The sequence below is a fragment of the Tenrec ecaudatus genome, chromosome X (assembly GCF_050624435.1).
Source record: "Tenrec ecaudatus isolate mTenEca1 chromosome X, mTenEca1.hap1, whole genome shotgun sequence".
Lineage (NCBI taxonomy): Eukaryota > Metazoa > Chordata > Mammalia > Afrosoricida > Tenrecidae > Tenrec > Tenrec ecaudatus.
The window spans coordinates 85860628-85883078 of NC_134548.1; the positions used below are offsets into that span (position 1 = coordinate 85860628).

The 22451-nt window shown below is 38.2% G+C and overlaps 1 pseudogene; it reads left to right on the plus strand.

The window, feature by feature from the left end:
* The first annotated feature begins 2479 nt into the window (after positions 1-2479).
* LOC142434415 (glyceraldehyde-3-phosphate dehydrogenase-like) lies at positions 2480-3476 on the plus strand (annotated as a pseudogene).
* Positions 3477-22451: the final 18975 nt, after the last annotated feature.

The following is a 22451-nucleotide window of genomic DNA, read 5'->3' on the forward strand; positions in this document are numbered from 1 at the left end:
GTCACGGGAATCATAATGGAGTTAGATCTATATTGTATAAATCTGTTGGAGGAGAAAAATATAAAAAAGCAAAGAGTTTGTTGAAAGAATAAAATGGTCACAAGTAAAAATGTTAAGTATATTTATGCTCATTTAACATGCATCCATTTAACATTAGTTTATTTTACCTCTCTGTGCATTACGCCAGCATTTAATCACAACTTGTTTTCTTTAACACCTATGTGAGTAAGGTAAGTAAATCTTCATTTTGCAAAAGAACTACTTGTTTCTAGATCAAAGATACAATGACAATTTTTAATGAGGCGGAGAAACGGCCCAGAATCTAGTTAGACATCTTAGTCGTGTTAAGGGTCTTAGTTCTCACTCCAGTCCAGGGCACTGGACCTCTGTATAACCGCTCTCTGAGCAGCAGGAAGAGCCTCTTTTGAGGTTTTGGAGTCTCCTCACTGACGTCATCTCATTTTTCTTGCCCAGAACACCTCCTAGCCTTTTCCTACACCACTCTCTAGCCCTGTTCGTCAGCAAGTCATGTACCTAGAGCCCACAGAACAAGGCACATTCTACTTCTACAGTCATGCACCAGATTGGAATAGTGCTCCTGTCCTGCTCAGGCTGCAGAAGGCCAGTGCACAGAATGGGCATATTGGGGAGGGAGATGATGTCAGACTGCAGCTTAATCCCGAGCCTCCTTTCACAGCAGCCCTTTTCTCCCTTCGGTTTCTCCTTCACGCCCTTTTCATAGCTTGTACTTTGTGCCCTGGTCTGCTTTGCGACCCCCACTCCCCTTAGATCCTTAGCATTCATGGCTCAGCTGCCTGGTATGCTCAGTTTCTTAGGAACCATGGTTTGGGCTATTATTCCATTTTCCTAGCCATACGATTTTTAAAAATATTATTATTATTTGGAATTAGGTGGGGGGTTCATTTCTGATCACTAACTCTACATTTAGCAGCCTATTCCACTTCCTATCCCCTGATTCCCCCTTTCCCTCTTGTGGGCCTCCATTCTCGCTTTCATCCAAGTCAACACCTAGCCTATTGCTTCATTTTCCCTCCTTTGATCTCCCTCATCACTTGGTAGCGTTCAAAATCTATTCCCATTGATATTCAAGTTTTTGAGTTGTATTCCTTCTTTGTAGTAGTGGTATCATAAAATATTTTTTCCCTTTGTGGTGGACTAATTTCATTCAGTATAATGTTTGCCAGATCCATTCATATTATGAGGTGCTTTATGGTTTTATCATTTTTTAGCAATGTACTGCATTTCATTATGTGTACATACCAAAGTTTCTTGATCTATTATCTACTGATGGGCATTTGGGTTGTTTCCTTTTCTTGCTATTGTGAATCATACTGCAATGAAAATGGATGTGCCATGTCTGTTCATGCTATGACTCTTACCTTTTAGTTTATGTACATCAGAGATATTGCTGTATTATATGACATTTCAATTCTGAGTTGTTTGAGGTAGGGCCATATAGCTTTTCACAATGGTTGTACATATTTACAGACCCACTAGAAGTGTATGAGAATTCCAATATCTCTATATACTCTCCAATATTCCTTGCTTTCTGTTACCTTTTAAAAAATTTGGCTGTAATGGTCCATGCAAAGTGACATTTTATCAATGTTTTCATTCACATCTCCCAGAAGGCTAATGGTTGTGAGCATTTTTCAAATATTTATTAGCCAATTGGATGTTATCCTTGGTGTTCTCTGCCCATTTTAATTGGATTATTCTTATATTTAAACATTGCAAATTTCTGTAGATTTTAGACATCAATCCATTGTGTCATTACGCAAAACATTTTCCCTAGTCTGTGGGTTCTCATTTTACTCTTTTGTTCATGAAGCCTTTTGATGAGCACAAGTTTCTTATTTTCAGTACATCCCAGTCTATTTTAGTAGGTCCCATATATTTTGTCTTCTACTATATGTACTTCCTCCATAATATATGTGACCCTTCAGTTTGCTTTCTCATTGATGATCCTTATAGCTCTAGGATTTACATTTCAGTCTTGATTTATCTTGAGTTCATTTTTGGACACAGGATGAGGTTTGGATCCTTTATCAATCTTCTGTAGATAGAAATCCAATCTTGCCAGCACCATTTGTTGAAGAGACTGTCTCTTCCCCATCTAATGTGTTTCAGTCCTGTGTAAAAAAGATCAGTTGTCTGCAGGTGGAAGAATTCATTTCTGGGTTATCTAGTCTTCTCCACTGATCTATATACCATTGTATATACCCTTGAAGATCCCAATATATATCATTGTGCCTGGCTGTTTTGTTTACTGTGCTTGTGTTTTGAGGTTGGGAAGTTACAGGGCTCCTACTGTTTTGTTCTTTTAAAGAAATGCTTTGCTCAATTGATGTGTGTATGGATTGTGATAAGAGTTGTATGAGCTCTCTGCTCCTCCTCGTGCGACAGACAGCCGCCTCTCCCGTTCCCGTGCAGTCCCAGCTGCATCCCCGAGACAACGATGGTGAAGGTCGGAGTGAACGGATTCGGCCGCATTGGGCGCCTGGTCTCCAGGGCTGCTTTCACTTCTGGCAAAGTAGAGATTGTTGCCATCAATGACCCCTTCACTGATCTGAACTTCATGGTCTACGTGTTCCAGTATGATTCCACCCACGGCAAGTTCAATGGCACTGTCAAGGCTGAGGGTGGGAAGCTTATTGTCAATGGGAAGTCCATCTCCATCTTCCAGGAGCGAGATCCCGCCAACATCAAGTGGGGCGAGGCCGGTGCCGAGTATGTCGTGGAGTCCACGGGTGTCTTCACCACCATGGAGAAGGCTGGGGCTCACTTGAAGGGCGGTGCCAAAAGGGTGAGCATCTCTGCCCCTTCTGCCGATGCCCCATGTTTGTGATGGGTGTGAACCACGAGAAGTACGACAACTCCCTCAAGATTGTCAGCAATGCCTCCTGCACCAACTGCTTAGCCCCCTGGCCAAGGTCATCCATGACAATTTTGGCATCATGGAAGGACTCATGACCACAGTCCACGCCATCACTGCCGCCCAAAAGACCGTGGATGGCCCCTCTGGGAAACTCAGGCGCGATGACCGTGGGGCTGCCTAGAACATCATCCCTGTATCTACTAGCTCTGCCAAGGCTGTGGGCAAGGTTATCCCGGAGCTGAATGGGAAACTGACTGGCATGGCCTTCCGTGTCCCCACCCCCAATGTGTCCGTCGTGGATCTCACCTGCCATCTGGAGAAAGCTGCCAAGTACGATAACATCAAGAAGGTGGTGAAGCAGGCGTCCAATGGTCCCCTAAAGGGCATCCTGGGCTACACCGAGGACCAGGTTGTCTCCTGTGATTTCAACAGTGACACCCACTCTTCTACCTTTGATGCTGGGGCTGGCATTGCCCTCAACGACCACTTTGTCAAGCTCATTTCCTGGTATGACAATGAATTTGGCTACAGCAACAGGGTGGTGGAGCTCATGGTCCACATGGCCTCCAAGGAGTAAGAGCCCCCCTGGACCAGCAGCCCCAGCAACAGCACTGGAGGAAGAGAGGCTCTCGGTTGCTGGGGAGTCTTTGCCCCTAATTCAATCCCTCAACATACTGAGAATATAACATCGGAACCCCCTGAAGGAAGGGGAGGGGCTTAGAGAGCCCGACCTTGTTATGCACCATCAATAAAGTACACTGTACCTAAAAAAAAGAGTCGTATGAGCCCCAATAAAATGATTTATAAAAATAAAAAGTAATAATGAAAAATAGAAATGCTTTGCTTATTCTGGATATCTTCCCTTGCCATATAAAATTAGTAATTAATTTTTCCACTTCTTTAAAGACTGCAGTTGGGATCTGGATTGGAGTTTTGTTGTGCTTAGAGATTATTTTGGTTTTATTGACATTTTCACAGTGTTAAGCCTTCCTGTCTATCAATATGGAATAATCTCCCATAAAAGAGATTTATGTAAGTCTCTTTTGGTTTCTTTTAGTAGTATTCTGTAGTCTTCTTGGTACATATCTTTTGTTTCTCTGGATAGGTTTATTCCTAAGTATTTCATCTTTTGTGTGACTATTGTAAATGGTATTGTTTCCTTGATACCTTCTATGAATGCCTGGCAGAATTCCCTGGTGAAGCCATCTGGACCTGAATTTCTTTTTTATTGTAAGTTTTTAATGACTTGGTCTATTTTATTCTTTTCTTAGGGTACTGTTGAAGTTTTGTATGTCAGTCTGTGTTATTTTGGGTAGATAGTATTTTTTAGAAATAGATCCATCTTATCTAGGTTTTTCTAATTTGGTTCAATCTTTTAAACATTTTTACAGTCTTTCATAGTAATGTGCTATTGTTATTTTAAAGTTCCTTTTGGTTCTGTTGTGATGTCACCCTTTTATTTCTTATTCTTGATATATGGATCTTCTCTTTCTTTTCTTTTGTTAAATTTGTCATTGATTTGTCAACTTTCTCAAACTTTTGAGAGAATCTATTCCTTGACTTGCTGATTATTTTTTCTATTGATTCTATTTTCTGATTCATTTATTTATGCTCTAATATTTGTGATTTATGATGGTAGTTGAGGGTTTATTTTGCTGCTCTTGTTCTAGTTGTTGAAGATGCTGAGTTAAGGTGCTGATTTGGGTTCTTTTTCATGTGTGCATTTATTGCTATAAAATGCACTTTGAGTCTCACACTGGCTGTGTCGTAAAGCCTTAGTATATTGTCTTTTCATCCTTTCCAGAACTTTAAAAAAATTCATTCCTTGACACAATGAGAATTCCAGGATGAGTGAAGTTATAAAAACAGTACTGGAGTAGAGGCTTATTGTGGGCATGGCATGCAGGCTAAAGAGAGGCCGGATGGAAATGGAAGCTACCAATGAATACAAGAGGGAAGAAAATGTTCTGGAACTGATTATAGTGATGATTGTGCAACTCTTTTTAGTGTGACTGAACAGTGGAAGTATGTGATAAGTAAATCATATGTCAGTAAAATGATTAAAAAATTCTTGATCGACAGGGAATTTTTTTATGGTTTTATATATTTGAAACCATTGACTTCTTGCCTACATGGTATCTGCTGAGAAAGTGCTTATTTGTTTTGATTTTACTTTATAAGTAACTGTTATTTTTTTCTCTAGCTGCTCTCAATATTCTCTGCTTGCCTTTGATACTGTAGTTAGACTATCATATGTCACAATGGTTTTCTTTTGAGATATACCACTCAGCTTTTTGAATAGTTTTCTTCTCTCTGCTGTTAGGTCAGTTTTCTTGCATGATTTCTTGTACTGTTTTCTCTGTATATTTTCCTCCTGTTCTGTAATCCTGATTAGATATCAATTTTTCCTCTTGCTAGTGTCTCACATAATTCTGTGGCTTTTTTTTTGGACATGTCTCTTTTTGTTGGTTGTTTCTCATTGGCTGGTGTAGAATTTGTCTTCAAACTCCCTAATTCAGCCTTCTATTTCTTCAATTCTATTCCACTCCATTTTTAGTGTCATCTTATTCGGTTATCTTAGTATTAATCATCTGGATTTCTACTTAGTCTTTTTGTTGTAGGGCTTGTAGTTTTCTTATTTTCTTCCTTAGCCCCTTGGGTCTCTTTAAGTATCTGAGCATCATTCTACTTAATTACTTTTCCGATAATTGTAGAGCTTTTCATTCTTCACAATATTCCTTTGATTTGGGGTATTGTTCACTTGTGTGTATTTGTTTTTCAGTGTGCATCAAATTTTCTCCTGTCTCTGCATCATTATGATGCAGTTTGTGGGGTTGTAGGTCAGATCTGTCATATGGGGGGAGTTGACTTTGTCAAGTGGTGCAGGAAGGGCTTAAGAGGCTACACAAAACTTAAAGAAGATGAAAGGGGAGTAAGGAAGAGGGAGAAGAAAAAGAGAGAGTTTTAAAAAAGAACCATTGTGGTAGCAATTGTACAATATTGCTTGTTGAGACTGAACTATGTAATGATATGATATGTGTATTAATTCCCACTTTAAAAAAAGAAAGAAAGAACAGGAGAAAAACTACTAAAATTTTTATAGAAATAATAAAATGCAATTCAGAAGAGGTATAAATTTAATAGGGATATTAAAATATTTTTAAAGGAAAGGAAAAGAGAAAGAACAAAAGAAAATTACTAGTCAGAAAAAGAAAAAAATGTATAGAAAAGGGATTTACCAATAAAACACAAAGAGTCTCTGAGTGCGTTATTTCCTTGGCCCAGGAACTTTGAGCTGCAGTCAGTGTGAGCATTCAAGATCATGATGGCACCAGGTATGTGTTTAGGGTATTTGTGATCTGGCCAGGTAAAGAAAGTACCAGATAGGGGCCTGCTTGTAGTTGGGGCATGAAGAGAGTACTGAGCCAGTGCCAGTGCCTCCTTGCTGGTGAGGTACAGCGAGAGCACCTGGCTAGGGCCAAGGTCTGCTGTCTCATTTCTTTATTGATTGAATCGTCTCAGCCTAATGCCCTCCAGGTCCATTAATGTCATGAGGTAAGTTCAGATTCATTGCTATACTTTAATATTTCATGTTTTATTTATTATGTGTACGTACCAAAGTTTATTTATCCATTCTCCCACTGATAGGAAAGGATCTATCTTGAGTTCATTTTTCTTGTGTGGTATGAAATATGAGCCCAACTTATTTTTTATGAAAATGGTATCAAGTTTTCCCAGAACTATTTATTGACGAGATTATTCCCTTTTAATATATTTAAACCTTTTGTCAAAGATCAGCGGTCCATAGGTGGGTGGATTTACTGGATTTTCATTTCTGTTCCATTGTACTATGTGCTTGTCATTGTATCAATACCAGGCTGTTTTAACTATTGTGACTGTGTAGTAAGTTTAGAGATTGAAAAGCAAGGTACCTTCTACTTTTTCCTTATTTAGTAGTGCTTTGTTATCTACGGTCTCCTTCCTTTCCATATATAATTGGTGAATAGTTTTCCCATCTTTTAAAAGAATAATGTGGAAATTTGGTTTGGGATTACATTATATCTGTAGATTGCTTTGAGTAGAATTCAAATGTTCACAACGCTAATGTGGTGGTTACATAACCTCCTGTCAATTTGAGTGAAGGGCGGGGTTTAGCCTGTCAATCAGGTCACAGCTGGATGAACTCATTTGGAGGTGCAAGGGAGATAAATAGCTGGAGGCCAGACCCAGGATTTCTGCCTTCCCTTTCATGCTCTTGAGACACTTAGAGAGCTGGAGGAGACATGTGGAGACCCTTGCCAGAGTTGAGATACTTCCATTGCCACTGGATCCACAAGACTTTCTACCAACAGGCCTGTGATCTTCTTGCATTCAGCATCATTTTATGTGCTGTGTGAGTCTAAAGAAGAATTTATGGATTAGTATAGGACATATGGGCTAATATTGGATTTATGGACTTGATCTAGACAGAGCTGAGATGTTTTCTCAATATACGAATTCTCATTTATATAAAGCTCTTTCTTATACACATGAGTGTCTGTAAATTTGCTTCTCTGGTCAACCCAGCCTAACACAGTTAAGTCTTCCTATTTATTCATAAGCATGTATATTCTTCCATTTTTGTAGGTAACTTGCAGCAGTGCTTTGCAGTGTTTTTTTTTCTGTTTCAGTCTTCTGTTTTTCTGGCTATATTTATTCCTAAGTATTTCATCTTTTGGATAGGTATTGTAAATGGTATTTTTTTCCTTTTCAAAGATAGTTTTGTTAAAGTAAAGAAATTCTATTGATTTTTATATGTTGATCTTGTACTGTGCCAGCAATTTTTCAATTAGATCCAGTAATTTTATTGCTGAATCTTAGATATTTTCTGCGTATAAATTCATATCACCTGCAGAGAGAATTTTACTTCCCCTTTGCCAATTTGTATTCCTTTATTTTCTGTTAATTCTATTTCAATGTTTACCATAATATGTTATCATTTGTCTTCTTCCATGTTCCATGTCTGCATTTACTATATGATGGGCTTCAAAAGGTTCCTGGAAAATTCCATTTTTAAATTCTATTTTTCAGTGAACCCTTTGAAGCTCTCTCATATTTACTTCTGTTGACCCATATCCTAGCACAAAGCCTATTAAAAATGCTTTTTTGATGAGTAAAATAGAAAATGTCAGATTGTGACTCCAATAATTATTGATATAAACCCACCCCAAAACCAAACCTATAGCAAATTAGGCAATTCCAACTCCTAGTAGACCTTCTAAGGCAGTGTAGAACTTCTTCATAGGATTTCCAATGCTGTGTCATCATAGTGTTTAACCCACTGTTATCACCAGTGCTCCTGATTAAAATAAAAAAAAGACTGCACTCACAGTTTTCTCTCCTCTGCCCACTTTGAAGGGAGTTATGTTTGCCTTTTCCACAACAGACATCCCCCTTTTTGAGTCTAGAGCTCAGAAGGTTCTCAGCAGTGCTCAAGATGATACCCATTATTACGGCTTCAAATGACATATTGTCAGCAAGTACTGTCATTCAGATTTCAGTACCATAAAATATGAACTGCACCTTGCTCTATCCTTGTAGCGAACATCAAAGGAGATCTCAAAAGAAGCAGAGCACTCCTGGACTCTGTAGCTCAATATTGCACTGCTACCATATCAAATAGTCTAAAATGTTAGTATGTGTCTTGTAGCCAGCATTTGCTTGCTTCTAAATGTTACTGTGAATCAGGGAATACCAAGATAGCGGAGTACAGAAAGATGGAGAGCTGGACCACTAAAAATCAGCTACTGCTATTTTTCTCTGTAGAAGGCATTTATAAATGATATGACTTTTATAAATGGGCAAGAATTCTAAAAAGCAGTAGTTACCGTCTATCCAAAATCTGTTATTGGATTCCTTTCCCTTATATTAATAATCCATGATTTTCTACTGTTTGTCCACTGTTTACCCCTCCAGGAGAAGTGAAATGCTCATCATATAGCTTCAAGTGGATGCTTCATGAGAAGCAAGTGTCTGTATAGTTCTGATTATGTAAACATGATCTTTTCTCCATTTGAGTGGTTCAAGGAGAAAGTATAGTCACACATATACACACCAACAAAGCATAGAAATGTAAAAATAAAAATAGAAAGCTTGAATATTCCCTTTATTCTCTTATTCACACACTTGCCCATTTCCCTCCCCTATCTTATATGAGGGTTTCAAAGAGTTAACTGAAAAATAGAATTTAAAAAATGGAATTTTCCCACAAATTTTTGAAGCCTCATCATATAGTAAATACAGACATGGAATGTTAAAGAAGACAAATGTTAATATACTATGGCAAACAATAAGAATTAAAAGGAAAATAAAAGAATGCAAATTGTTAAAGGATAAGTAAAATTCTCTGTATTTGCAGGTGATGTGAACTTATACACAGAACATCCTTAAGATCCAGCAATAAAAATGTTTTGTTTTAATCTCCTGCAAAATTGTTTTTCACCTGTGGCATTTGTGTCATAAACTGTCAATAAGATATACATTTTCTTGCAGGATGAGTTATAGAGGTACTTTGCCTATACATCAAATCCCTCCACAAGGAATGCCTCTATTATGGAAAATTCACTCCAGAAAAGCATAGCTAAGGCCAAGACAATGAATTATGGGAAAAAGAAACAAACAAACAAACAAAAAACAACCCCACTGTTGTCCAGTTGATTCCAACTTGATTCCAGTTGATTGCACTCTTGTCCAGTTGATTCATAGTACCCCTGCAGGATGGAGTAGAATTGGCCCATATAGTTTCCAAGGCTGTAAATCCTTAAGGAAGCAAAGTGCCAGATCTTTCTCCCACACAGCATCTCTTGGGCCCAAACCTTTTGGTTAACGACTGAGCATTCTTACCATTGAAATATCAGGCTCTCTTGACTTATAGGAAAGCGACTTTGTTGAGTTGGCAAAGGTATTTCTGTTGGGTAGGAGAAGGGGATAATCACTTTGCTTCTAGGTGGAACAACCAGTGAGAATAGATTACTTGGTTTCACTAATTATTGTTTTTTTTCCCAGAAGGTTACGCTCGCTAATTTACAACCAGGCAGGAGGCAGTCAATCATAGTGGTAAGGGCAAATCAGACATAGTGAATTCTACCTTCATATTTTTCATTTAGTACTTATCTAATGTTTGCATAATTAATGGACTCTTATGAAGTACAGTTTACTCTTTAAAAATGAAAATATTTGATAATATTTATCATTAAGGATACCATTCTAAGGATACCATTTTAAGGATCAGAGATATGTTAGCAATATCTTCAAACTTGGTAGTCATAAAAGTGGATTTTTGTGTAGACATTGGCACTAAATAGTTGCATGATGCTGCACAAGTTCTTTCCCTATTTTGAATTCAGATTTTCTTTTGGGTAAAAGGAAGAAACTGGTCTCAGCAATTGCCCAGATCCCGTCCAGCACCAAATTAGTGGAGTTTCAGGGGCAGGTTTCTTGGCGATACAAGGGAGGCTAGGTGTGCTTCCCACTTCTTGTGGCTTATGGTTCTTAGGCCTATGGCAGTGTTAAATAATTTACACCCACCATCATCAGCTGAAGCTAGAAAGAGCAAAAGAAGGAAATGCTGTGATTTTGTACCTTGGAAAGGACAAGATTTTTCTTCTTTCATTCTTCCAAATGCTTTTCAAATTAACTCCTTGGGAAGTAGTCAAGTAAGTCCTGGACTGGAAAAGCAAACAATAGGAAAACAATCCAATGACACTTTCTAAAGAAAAGTATCTCCTGCTGGCAAGAACCATTGGGTTTGCTTCTTCTAAATTGATTTAAGACGTCTGGCAACTAAGTGTGAGAAGGAAGTAGTTTAGAGGGCTCTTTATTTTCTCTAGAGTCTATATCCTCCAGAACTGGATTTTATTAACCAGAGCTCAAACTGAGCATACACTTTCTAGTCAGATATGTCTGGACCTAACACCCAGTGCTGCTATGTAGGTAGTTATGTGGCCTTGAACAAGAGATTTCATCTCTCTGGACTCCATTTTCTTTATCTATAAATGTAGTTATCCACTTTGTGGGATTGCTCTGAAGATACAGTGGGGAGATTAATTTAATACCCAGTGTATTTCTTGGCACATAAGAGATACTCAGTAAATGACAACATTTGTTGTAATAGAGCTAGATTGAGAGAACTGATAATTGCGTGAAGTATTTGTAAATTCTTTTATGGTTAAGAGTGAGTTATTCAAGAAATACACAAGGGGATATACAAAAAACCCAGAATTTTTTTCAACGCTATATATTTACATTATTTTTCTTTGCAAAACAACCTTATCACCTTCAAAGTACTCTCCATTACACTTAATACATTTGTCAAATCTTCAATCCCATTCTTGGAAACATTTTTCAAATTAATCCGTTTGGATGGCTGAGAGCACCTTATTTTTTGCGTCACCTCTTCTATGTTGTCAAATCGCTGTCCTTTCATGTCCCTCTTCATTTGCAGAGACAAAAGAAGTCAAACCAAGTGAAGTTAGGTGAGTAAGGTGTGTGGGGTAAGAGGCATGCTGGGGTTTTTTTTGGGGGGTGGTGGTGGTGGCCCAAAACTGGTGTACCGATATGGCTACGTGAGCAGGTGCATTGTCATGGTGGCAAAACCAGTACCCCGTCTGCCACAATTCAGGCCATTTTTGTTCGCACATTATTATGTTATCTTTCAGAACCTCTAAAGAGAAAGCTTGATTAACAGTATAAACTGGTGGTATGAACTCTAAATGCACTATCACACACACAGAGAAACAAAACAACAAATGAGCCTGGGGGGTATTGGTACCCCCTCGAAGCCCAATTGCAATCCGTGAATTTTACAGACTGATTTCTTAGTTGATTGAGCTGTTTGCATTGAGCACGGGAGTTGTTGCTAGCAGAAAATTTTCTGTATAATATATTACAAGCGCAGATCTTTGCCTCTTGGGTTAAAACCTATCATATTTACGCAGGGGGAGCGTTGAGATAATAAATATGGGGTGGTTCTGGCTCCCCTTTCATTGGATACCCACTAATCCAGGGGTCTCATCTAAGGTCCAAAGACCATTTTTCCACTGTTGGGCATTTGGGCTGCTTCAACTTTCTTGCTATTATGAACTGTTCTGTAACAAACACGGGAGAGTATACATCCACTCGTGTTGTGTCTCTTATTACTTAATAATGGTATTGCTGGATCATATGGGATTTCAATTCCCAGTTGCTTTAAATATCACCAGATCATTTTTTACAAGTCCACCAATGGTGTATATGAATTCCAATCTCTCCGCATCCTCTCTGGAATTGGTTGTTTTCTTTTTCTTTTTTTAAAATTAAGCTAGCATTGTGGGCGTAATGTGGTATCTCATTGTGGTTTTAATTTGCATCTCCCTGATGGCTTGGGATTGTGAGCATTTTCGTGTGTTTGTTAGTTATTTGTACTTCATTTTTGTAGAATTGTCTGTTCATGTCTTTTTGTCACTTCGTAATTGGGACATTTGTTATTTTCTTATTGAGCAGTTGTAGAGTTCTGTATATTTTGGTAATTAGACCTTTTTCTGATGTGTCATTATTAAAAACTTTCCCCAGGACTTTCCCTGCATTTCCCTAGGGAAGACTCGGCTGTCTGTTTCGTTGACCTTGGACCTGGCAGACCTGGTGATTTGAAGGACTTCCAGTGTATTAATTGTTCCAAGGAAGTGAGTTGAACTGAACCCTGTGTGGGCTAATTAGCAGTTATATTCTTTTGTGCTGTATAAACCTATTTCTATCACTCTCCATCTCACTATATCTTATCATAAATGTCCTGGTTTTGTTTCTCTTGAGAACCATGCCTAACACAATCCAATTCACAACAAAAAATCTTTTAAAAAAGTATCTGACTAGTCAAAGGACTGTCAGAAACATTGTTACATCTTTATATTTCTACATGTCATGTGTGAGTATATTTCTGGGTTGTGTTTAGTTTCTTTGATCTCCCTGTATTGTTTCATTGCTCTGGATTTTGCTGTTTGTTGGTTTTGTGAAGAATTGTATGTTTCTTTCAGGTTTGTGTGGTTCTTGTTGAATTTTTTTGGCCATAGTACTTTATTGAGTATTTTTTGTAGAGCTGGTATTATTTTTGTGAATTTCTTTAGTTTCTCCTTCTCTTGGAATACTTTTATTTCTCCATTATATTTGAGTAATATTTTCAAAGGATACAAGATTCTACATTGACAGTTTTGTTTTTGTTTTATTTTTCCTTTAGGGCTCTGTATGCAACACTCCATTGTCTTCTTTCTTGCATGGTTTTTGCTGAAAAATATGAAGTTAGTGTCATTGCTGATCCTTTGTATGTAATTGCTCCTTTTTCTCTGGCTGTTTCTAGAATATTTCCCTTGCTGTTAACTACAATATGCCAGGGAGTTTTCCTTTTGAGATATCTCCTGATTGAGGTTCTTTCAGCTTCCTCTGTTAGGTATTAAGGAATATTTACTTGCAAGAATTTTTGTGCTATTCTGTGTGGATTTTTTGCTTTTCTGGAATCCCTATATGACATAGATTACTCCTCTTGATTGTGCTCCACATTGTTCTCAAAGTTTTCTCAGTCTTTTCTGAATTTTTTTGTTATTTGTTCTTCTTCTAGATAGGTGTCTAGATTTTTCTTCAAGCTTCCTAATCCAGGTTTACATCTCTTCAATTCTGTTTCTAGTGTTCTTTTATAGTTTTGTGTAATTCTGCTATTGTAGTGTTTGCCTTTTGTGCTTCTGTTTGAAGTGTTCCTTGGAAGTCATGTAGTGAGGTTTCTAGCTTTTCTATTTTTTCACTTTACCCCTCAGACCCTTCCTTCATAGATTGTATGAGTGCAATCATTATTCTTTCATATTCTTTTTTTGTAATTCCATAGCACATGCAATTTCAGGCATTTCATTTAGTTCTGACTAGTTTGGGGTTATTTTTGTCAGTCTTTCTTTTTAAAGTATGAACTGATATCTTCTGTTGTTTGCATGACACCTTAGTGCAGCTCTTACGGGTTTTAGAAGGGGTGGCATTATGTAGGAGCAGTTACCTCTGTTAGATAATGCAGTAAATGGGGTGGTATCCCGGGGATAGTGTTGGAATAAAGGTTTGCAGAGATCAAAAAATGGAAGAGGAAGTGTTACAGTGGAGAAATAAAGGAAAAAGCAAGAAAAAATTAGAGATCAAATTGTGTTTATTGAAGGGTTAAAATAATGGAAAATGACAAAAATGCCTTTTCAAATAAGGATATTAATATTTGAACGAAATAGAAAAAAATTGTAAAAGTAGTGTCAGCTTTTGGTTTTTTGAGGATGAAAAGGAAAGAGAAAGATTAATGAGAAGAAAATAACTAAGAATAAAGTTAGGTAAAAAGGGCTGGAAAATAAGTGTAGATATTCAAATTAAAGACAAAAGGGCAAGAGACAAACACCTCAAAAAAAGAAATAGAAAATAGAATTCTCCAGGAAGAAGCAGGAGTTAGTGTATGTTTGTTTGGGCTCTAAGCTTTTCCCAGGAGCTTCATCTCTGATGTGAGTGTTAACTTTTGGATTGATGATGTGTTGAGGGACTAGAAAGCAAACAAAAGCAATTGAAGCAAAAAAGTAAACTAATCACACCCCCGCCCCATCCTTACATATACCAATAGATGGAGAAGTCCTGAATAAGGATGCATTATAATTATAGTGCATGACTTTGTTCCAAAGAAGGTAGGTCATAGGAACGATAGAGCACAGCGCAACAATAATGCCAACAAAAGAACAGCTAGCATCTAGACCTTGTTCAGGGGGAAACCACTACTGTGTGGAGCAGAGGTCTTTTGAGCTTTGGGGGACAGTGTCTGGTATTATGTTGTTTTACTACCTTCAGGTCTTTTAGGATGCCAGGGTAGGATTGAGATTAAGACTAGAGGAATGATTTTTGGTGTCTGCCATGGCTGAGAGCCCAGTGTTCTTATGATTTAGTTTTATTATTTTGAAGGTATAGACTTCTAATCAATTGGGTAAGAGGGAAGAAGGGTCGCTCTTTTGGCAGGATATAGGAGACCAAGTTGCGTGTGTGGGGTGGGGGTGGGGGAAGGGCTGTCTATACCTGTCATCTGCCTAGATGATCTAGGAAGGAAGAATGAAGCAATCGCCTACTCAGAGGGTCAGCTGTTTATCTGAACACCTTGGGGTGCTGGCTAAGGTCTAGTGTCTTGCTAGTTAATAGCTAGGTGTTTTTTAAAGAATCATTTTATTAAGGGTTCGTAAGACTCTCATCACAATCCATACATGCATCCATTGCATGTCAAGCACATTTGTACATTTGTTGCCCTCATCATTCTCAAAATATTTGCTTTCTACTTCAGCCCTTGGTATCAGCTCCTCATTTTCCCCTTCCTCCCCGCTCCCCTCTCCCTCATGTACCCTTGATAATTATGCGGTATGCCAGCAGAGAGGGGCTTCTGGGCCCTGAGGCTTTAAAATCCTTTTCTTAAACCCAAACTCCCTGTCCGTGGTTTGTAAAATCACTGTTACAGGTTCTACTTGTATTTTATGCTGATGCATTGCTAATAGGCTAGGTGTGTGTTATCTGCTAATCAAAGAAATGAAAAAATTTTAAAGCCCATGAATGACTGGGCATTAACATGGGGTGGGTTGTTTAGAGTTGTAGCTTAGGGACAGGGAATTGATTTTGCTGAGAGGATAGGAGCTTCCCGAGCTTGTGTGGCCAGTTAGTTTATTCACTATTTATGCCTGCTCCAGGATGCCCTGTAGAGTTATCCCCAGGTGGGCCCATAGGCTGTGCTATCCTTGCTATTGGGGAAGTAGGGCTAAAAGAGTATCAGAGCAGAGGTTGGCTTGAGCTGAGAGCCAAGCCTATTTGTGCTTATATCCACCTCAGGCTGGTCACATAAAGCTATGTCCCTGCAGTTCAATTGGTCAACCACACTAGCTAGCTCCTGGACGGGGAGCAGTCAGACAGGAGAGTTGGGGGATATGCTCTCAGCCTGCGTGTGCAATGGGCTGATGGCAAAGGAAGTCTATTGGCAGACGTTGCTGCTCTTTTATTTTATTGTTTCAAATTTAAAAAAAATTAATTAAAACATTTTTTGCTCTTTTATTTTAATAAATTTATGTCTACTTATGTTCATGCTGAGAATCTTATGGTCTGGAAGTGTAGGATTTCCCTCGCCAAGTTCCCTCGTGGCTAGTTTCTGTGGAGTCTCTCCTATGTGTGCTATATGGTCACCATCTTGCTCTGGTCCAACAGTACTTTTAAGAATACTATACAAGGAAACCTTTGAGAAATGAGACTTGACTGGATTATCTTAGTTTACTGGATCCACTTTTGGCAGCGTGCAGTCTCACTGTTTGTTTTCATTTAAACAGTTTTATTGCAGCTGTGTCAATGTAGTGTTTATGTGTTGGGCTGCTAGCTGCAAGGTACAGATCTTCCTCTTTTTTGATGGCTTTCTGCTTTATCAAGTATGATGTCTTTTTCCAGTGACTGTTTTCTTCTGATAACATGTGTAAAGTACATGAGATGAAGTTTCACCATCCTGGAGGCTAAGGAGAATTCTGGCTGTACTGCTTTCAAAATAAATTTGTTTGTTCTGGCAATCCACAGTGTTTTCAATATTCTTTGCTAACATCACAATTGAAATACAACAATTCTTCTGTGGGTTTCCATATTCAATGCCCACCTTTTCCCATGCATATTGTGTTATTCTGGGTACATAAGAGGAGCAAATCCACAGAAACTCATATGTAAAAGAGAGAGTTTCTTATAAAGGATAAGTGCAAATCAAGAAAACATCCCAATTCAGTGCTGCCCAAGCCCACAAATCCAACAGTAGCCCATATGTCTGACACCAATCCACAAAGTTCTCCTCCTTCTCACAAAACACATGCAAGGATGCCAACTGCAGGAGGAAAGCCTAATCAGTGAACGTGTAAACATCTTGTCGCTGGCAGGGGTCTCTACATGGCTTCTCCAGCACCCAGGGCTGCATCAGGGTAGGTCCATGCGGCTTCTCAGGGATGTCTCGCAGGAAGTGAACCTTGCCATCTGAAGCAGGGAACTGGCAAAGGCAGCTGTGCTCTGGTCTGATGATTACAAAGCAAGAGACCTGAGAACTAGAAAGACGAGGCTTACCAAGCCATTTATCTCTCCACCCATCAATTAACCCCGCATGTGTTTATCAGCCAGGTTGGCACAATAAACTATCTCCCATATGAAGTGATGGAAAATACTATGGCTTGGATTAGGTTTATCTCGGTCCTAAAAGTGACATTCTAAAGTAGATTAAAATGATAAATCTGACTGGAATAGCTAAAATTTGTCACTTGTTCTCCTTTTGGGTATACATTGTTCTTGATCTGATTTTTAGTGTTTTTGTGAGTTTTTTCTTCACATTCAATTTGAATTTTGTCATTGTTGGTAGACTTCTTGGCTTTCTGTTATGTATCTTTCCATGTTTTTTGGTATATGAAACCCAGAATAGGTGAATCTACAGTGACAATAACTAGACTAAATGTTCCTGGAGGCTATGGCAAGGGAAGTCGGTGGGTAAGAGGGAGCTTATATCAAGGAGTTCAAGAAGGAAAAAAATATTTTGAAACTGATTGTGGCAGTGATTTTATAACACTGTTTGATATGATTGAACTGCTATGGAATGGCATGCTATCTGGATGAACACCTATTAAAATGGTTTAGAAAACATCAAAGAGAGAGATGGCCAAACCAAAACCGAATTCACTATCATCAAGTTGATCCTGAGTAATTGGGACCCTAGCAAAAAAGGTGTGTGTGGGGTGGGGGCAGGGAATAACATCCTTATTCTTCAGCACTTGTACAGTCAGATTTGGTCATTGAAACTAATCATTTGATTTTTTGACTGACATTTTCATGAGAATTTGTCATGGATTCAAGTAAAATTAAATGCTAGACAATTCCAATTCCCCCTCCCCCCCTATTTATCATGGTTTTGTTTATTGGTTCAGTTGTGAGGATTTTAGTTTTCTTTATATTGAGCCCCCATAGTGAATAGCATAGTATTTGATTTTCATCAGAACGTATTTCAAGCCTTCCTCACTTTCAGTAAGTAAGGTTGTGTCATTTACATATCACAGGTTATTAATAAATTTCCGTCCAATCTTGGTGCTGCATTCTTCTTTATTTAATGCACCTTCTTGGATTCATAGGTCCGAATACAGATTTACTAAATTTTGTGAAAGGATACAACCCTGATCTACTCCTTTCCTGATTGTAAACTACACAGTGTTTTCACATTCTGGTTCCATATCAACAAAATGAAATCTTCTGGTATTTTCTTTCTTCTCCATGCTATCCTGAGTTTGTTATAATCCGCACGGTAAGGTGTTTTTCTTAATCAATAAACCACAAGTAAACATTTTTCTGGTATTCTCAGCTTTCAACCTAGATCTATCTGACATCAGCAATGATATCCCTCTTTCCACATCATCTTCTGAACCTGCCTTGAATTCTGGAGACTCAGTTTGATGTACTACTGAAACCATTTTTGAATTTTCAAGATAGGAACCCGATCTACTGCTGGTGGTATTGTAAAGTGGTGCAGCTGTGTGGAAAATAGTATGAAAGTTTAAAAATAAATAACTATATAAGCATTTAATTACAATATTATCCTGTATTTCACTCCTAGTTATATACTGAAAAGAGTTGAAAGTAGAGATACTAAAATGAAAAAGATGGAAATACCCCAAATATTCAACAGCAGAAAAGTGGATACATAGAATGTTGCACATACATATGAGAGAATAATATTCAGCCACAAAGAGAAGAGAAGTGTTGATACAGGTACAGCATGGATGAACAATAAAAACCTTATGCTGAGAAAAATTAGTTAGAAAATAAAGGACACATATTGGGCATTCTCAATTAGGAAATATCCAGATTAGGCCAATGCAAAAATATCAAAATATATTAGTGTTTATAAGGATGATTAGGGAGGAAGACATATGGAAGTATTTTAAAGTTTAGCAATTTTCTGTTAAGGATGATGGAAAATTTGACATTGGATAATGGTGGTGATTGCACTTTATGGTGAATAGTTGGAGTATCACATGTTTTAAATACGTTTTATCATAATAAAAATAAATAAAGCTAATGCCTTTACCAGAGTTACTGTACATTAGATAAAGGGAAATAATCAGAAGTTCTAGGAATTACTGTAAGTTGTCTCTAAACTAGCACTAGTCTCAGTAGACCCAACTATCACTGTTATTCACTAGTCAAAGTAGCGACAATCAGAGGTCAAGTTTATCTAATTTGGTCCATTGGGGTCAAAAGACATCCTATATTGCTTTCTATAATTTTAGATTTTATACTAGGGATAAAAAAAAATCTCAACGAGAGGCAAAATCCCTACATTAGTTTCCTGACACGTGAATGAAGGACCTTCTGGGAAGAATGAACTAATGGAAACCAGTAGAACTATCTGTATCTAGATAAATGATAAAACAAAATTGATATTATGTTCCTGGAAAGATTGCAGAGCATAGTGACACACTCAAAGACTTAAAAGAAGGTTGTAGTGATGATTCCCACCACATACCTATTCAACTTGTTTAATTGGCCTGTTCAAAGGTGTGCATAAAGTTTTCATTTTACTTGTATCTACCATCGATACTCATGGAAACAGCAGTCAAGAAATAAAAAGATGAGTTGCATTAGTCAAATCTACCCCATGAGACCTCTGTAGCGTATTGAAAAGCATGGGTGTTACTTTGAGGACTGAGATGCACTTGTCCCAAGCCATAGTATTGTCAATTGCCTCAAATGCTTGTTAAAGCTGAACCTTGAAAAAAGAAGACCGGAGACAATGCATTTGAATCATTGTGCTGGAGATGAATCTTGAAAGTACCATGGACTGCGAAAAGGACAAACAATGTGTCTTGAAAGACATATGGCCAGAATGCTCCTTAGAAGCAAGTATTGTGAGACCTCAGCTTACATACTTTGGACATATTGTGAGGGGAAAGCAGTCTCAGGAGAAGGACATCATGTTTGGTGAAGTCGAAATGCAACAAAAAGAGAAAAGTTCTTAGGGAGATTGGTATCATTGCTGCCACAAGGGGCTCAAACACAGGGACACTTAGGAGGATGGTGCAGGACCAGGCAGTGTTTCTTTTTGTTGTGCACAGCATCTCCATGGGCCAGAACCAACTCAATGGCACCTCACAACAATTGGCTTGTTCAGATAAAAAGATGCCTCTTAGAAAATAACACCAGATTACTGTAAACGTAGTCAGTTGGTAGCTACAATTGCAGCTGCTCTTCCAGATGCAGTTTTGTTGCTTGAATAAGTTAATACGTGTCCTACTCCGGATTTGCAGCTATTGAACTGAAAAAGACTTTTTATCAATTACAGAAACCTACTTTTCTTCACATGGAAAATCCAGCAATACATTTGCACTGTCTTAACTAAGGAGTATATAAACTCTTCAGCTCTATGTGACAATTTAGTCTGTAGCAAACATGATTGGCTTTCCTTTCTACAAGATATCACATTGGTCTATCACATTGATGACATCATGCTGAATGGACTTAGGGAGCAAGAAGTAGTCATTACTACGGACTTATTTTTAAGACACTTGCATGCCCCCCAAACATTCAGGGGACTTCAACCTTAATGGAATTTCTTAGAATCCAGTTTCTGTGCATGGGAATATATCCCTTCTAAGGTGCAGGATGTTTTCTTATCTGGCTCCTTCTGAAATACAAAAAGGAAGCACAATGCCTAGAGACCATCTTTGGATTTGGGGGGTTATTTGATCTCGTTTGGGTGTACCGCTCCAGCTAATTTACTCAGTCACTCGAAGAGCTGCTGCGGTTGAGTGGCACCTAGAACAAGAAAAGAATCGGAAGCAGGAACTGGCAGCTATGAAAGCTGGTTTGAAAGTTGGGCCATATTATCCAGCCATAGTCAATGATGCCTGACTGACTCATCAGTGGCAGATAGAGATGCTGTTTGGAGCCTTTGGCAATCCTCTATAAGTGAATCACAATGTAGACCCTTGGAATTTGGGTGGACAACTGTGGCAGTTACATAATATACTGCCAACTTGAGGAAGGGTTGGAGTCTAGCTTGTCAATCAGGTCGCATCTTGATTACCTCATTTGGAGGTGCAACGGAGATAAATAGTTCATGGAGGGCACATAAACTCTCTCTGCTTCTGATTCCTGTTGATAAGCCACTTGGAGCTATGCTGATGTCAGCCAGAGCCCTGTAGCTGGAGGAGCCATGGTAAGATGTTTCTACCACCACTGGATCCACAAGACTCCACCCATTGTCCTGTGATCTTCCTGCACTTAGTGTCATTGCATGTGTTGCGAGAGTCTGACGAGGAATTTACAGACTGGTATCGGACAATTGGGCTAATATCAGACTTCTGGACTGGGTAGGATGTTTTCTTAATACACAATTACTCTTTTATATAACGTTCTTTCTTATACACGCAAGAGTGTCTCTAGATTTGTTTCTCTAGTCAACCCAGATTACCACAAAAACCTTGCAATTCCCTGTAAACAACCATTCCCCCTTTTAGAAACATGTTTTGACTTACTCTTGGGTCTAAGTAGAGACTGATTGACCATGGCCCACCAAGTTATCATGCAAACTGAGATGTGTATCATGAACTGGGTATTGTCTGACCAACAAAACTATACACTGAAGGTGCACAGAAGTACTCCATCAGCAAGTAGAAGTGATATGTATACATGAGATCAAGCTCTATCAGAGTAATGAAGTCTACTATGCTGGGAATGACAGAATCAAGAGTAAAATGTTGCATTCACAGTCGAAAGGACATTTTACAATCCATTTTTAAGTACAATGCTGTCTGTGATAGGACTATATCTATCTGCATTCAAGGAAACCCACTAAATAGAACTATCTTTAAAATGTAGGTACCAACTGCTAAAGCTAAAGATGAAGACGTTGAAAAATTCTACCAATGTCTTCAGTCAAAAATTGATAAAAAATGTAATCGAGATGCATTGATAATTATTGACAATTGGAATGCAAAGTTGCAAACAAGGAGGAAGAAGCAGCATTTGGAAAATATGATCTTGGTGACAGAATTTAAGCTGTAGATGACATGATAGAATTTTTCATGACCAATGGCTTCTTCATAGCAAAGACCTTTATACAAAAACATGAAAGGTCTTACACATGGACCTCTCCAAATGGAAAACACAGAAATCAATGGACTACACCTGTGGGAAGAGAAAATGGAAAATCTCAATATCAGCAGATAAACTTAGGCTAGGAGCTGATTGTGTAACAGACCATCACTTGCTCATATATAAGTTCAGTAGTCATGAAGAAAGCAAAAGGTATTTTAAAAGACAGGGAAAAAAGAAAGGATAAGCATGGATATCCAAAGAGACTCTGAAACTTGCTCTTTATCATAAAATAGCTAAGGCAAATGGAAGATATGAGGAAGTCAAATAATTGGACAGAATATGTCAAAGGGAAGTTTGAGAAGACAAGGTAAAATATTAAAATAAACTTTGCAGATAGGCTATC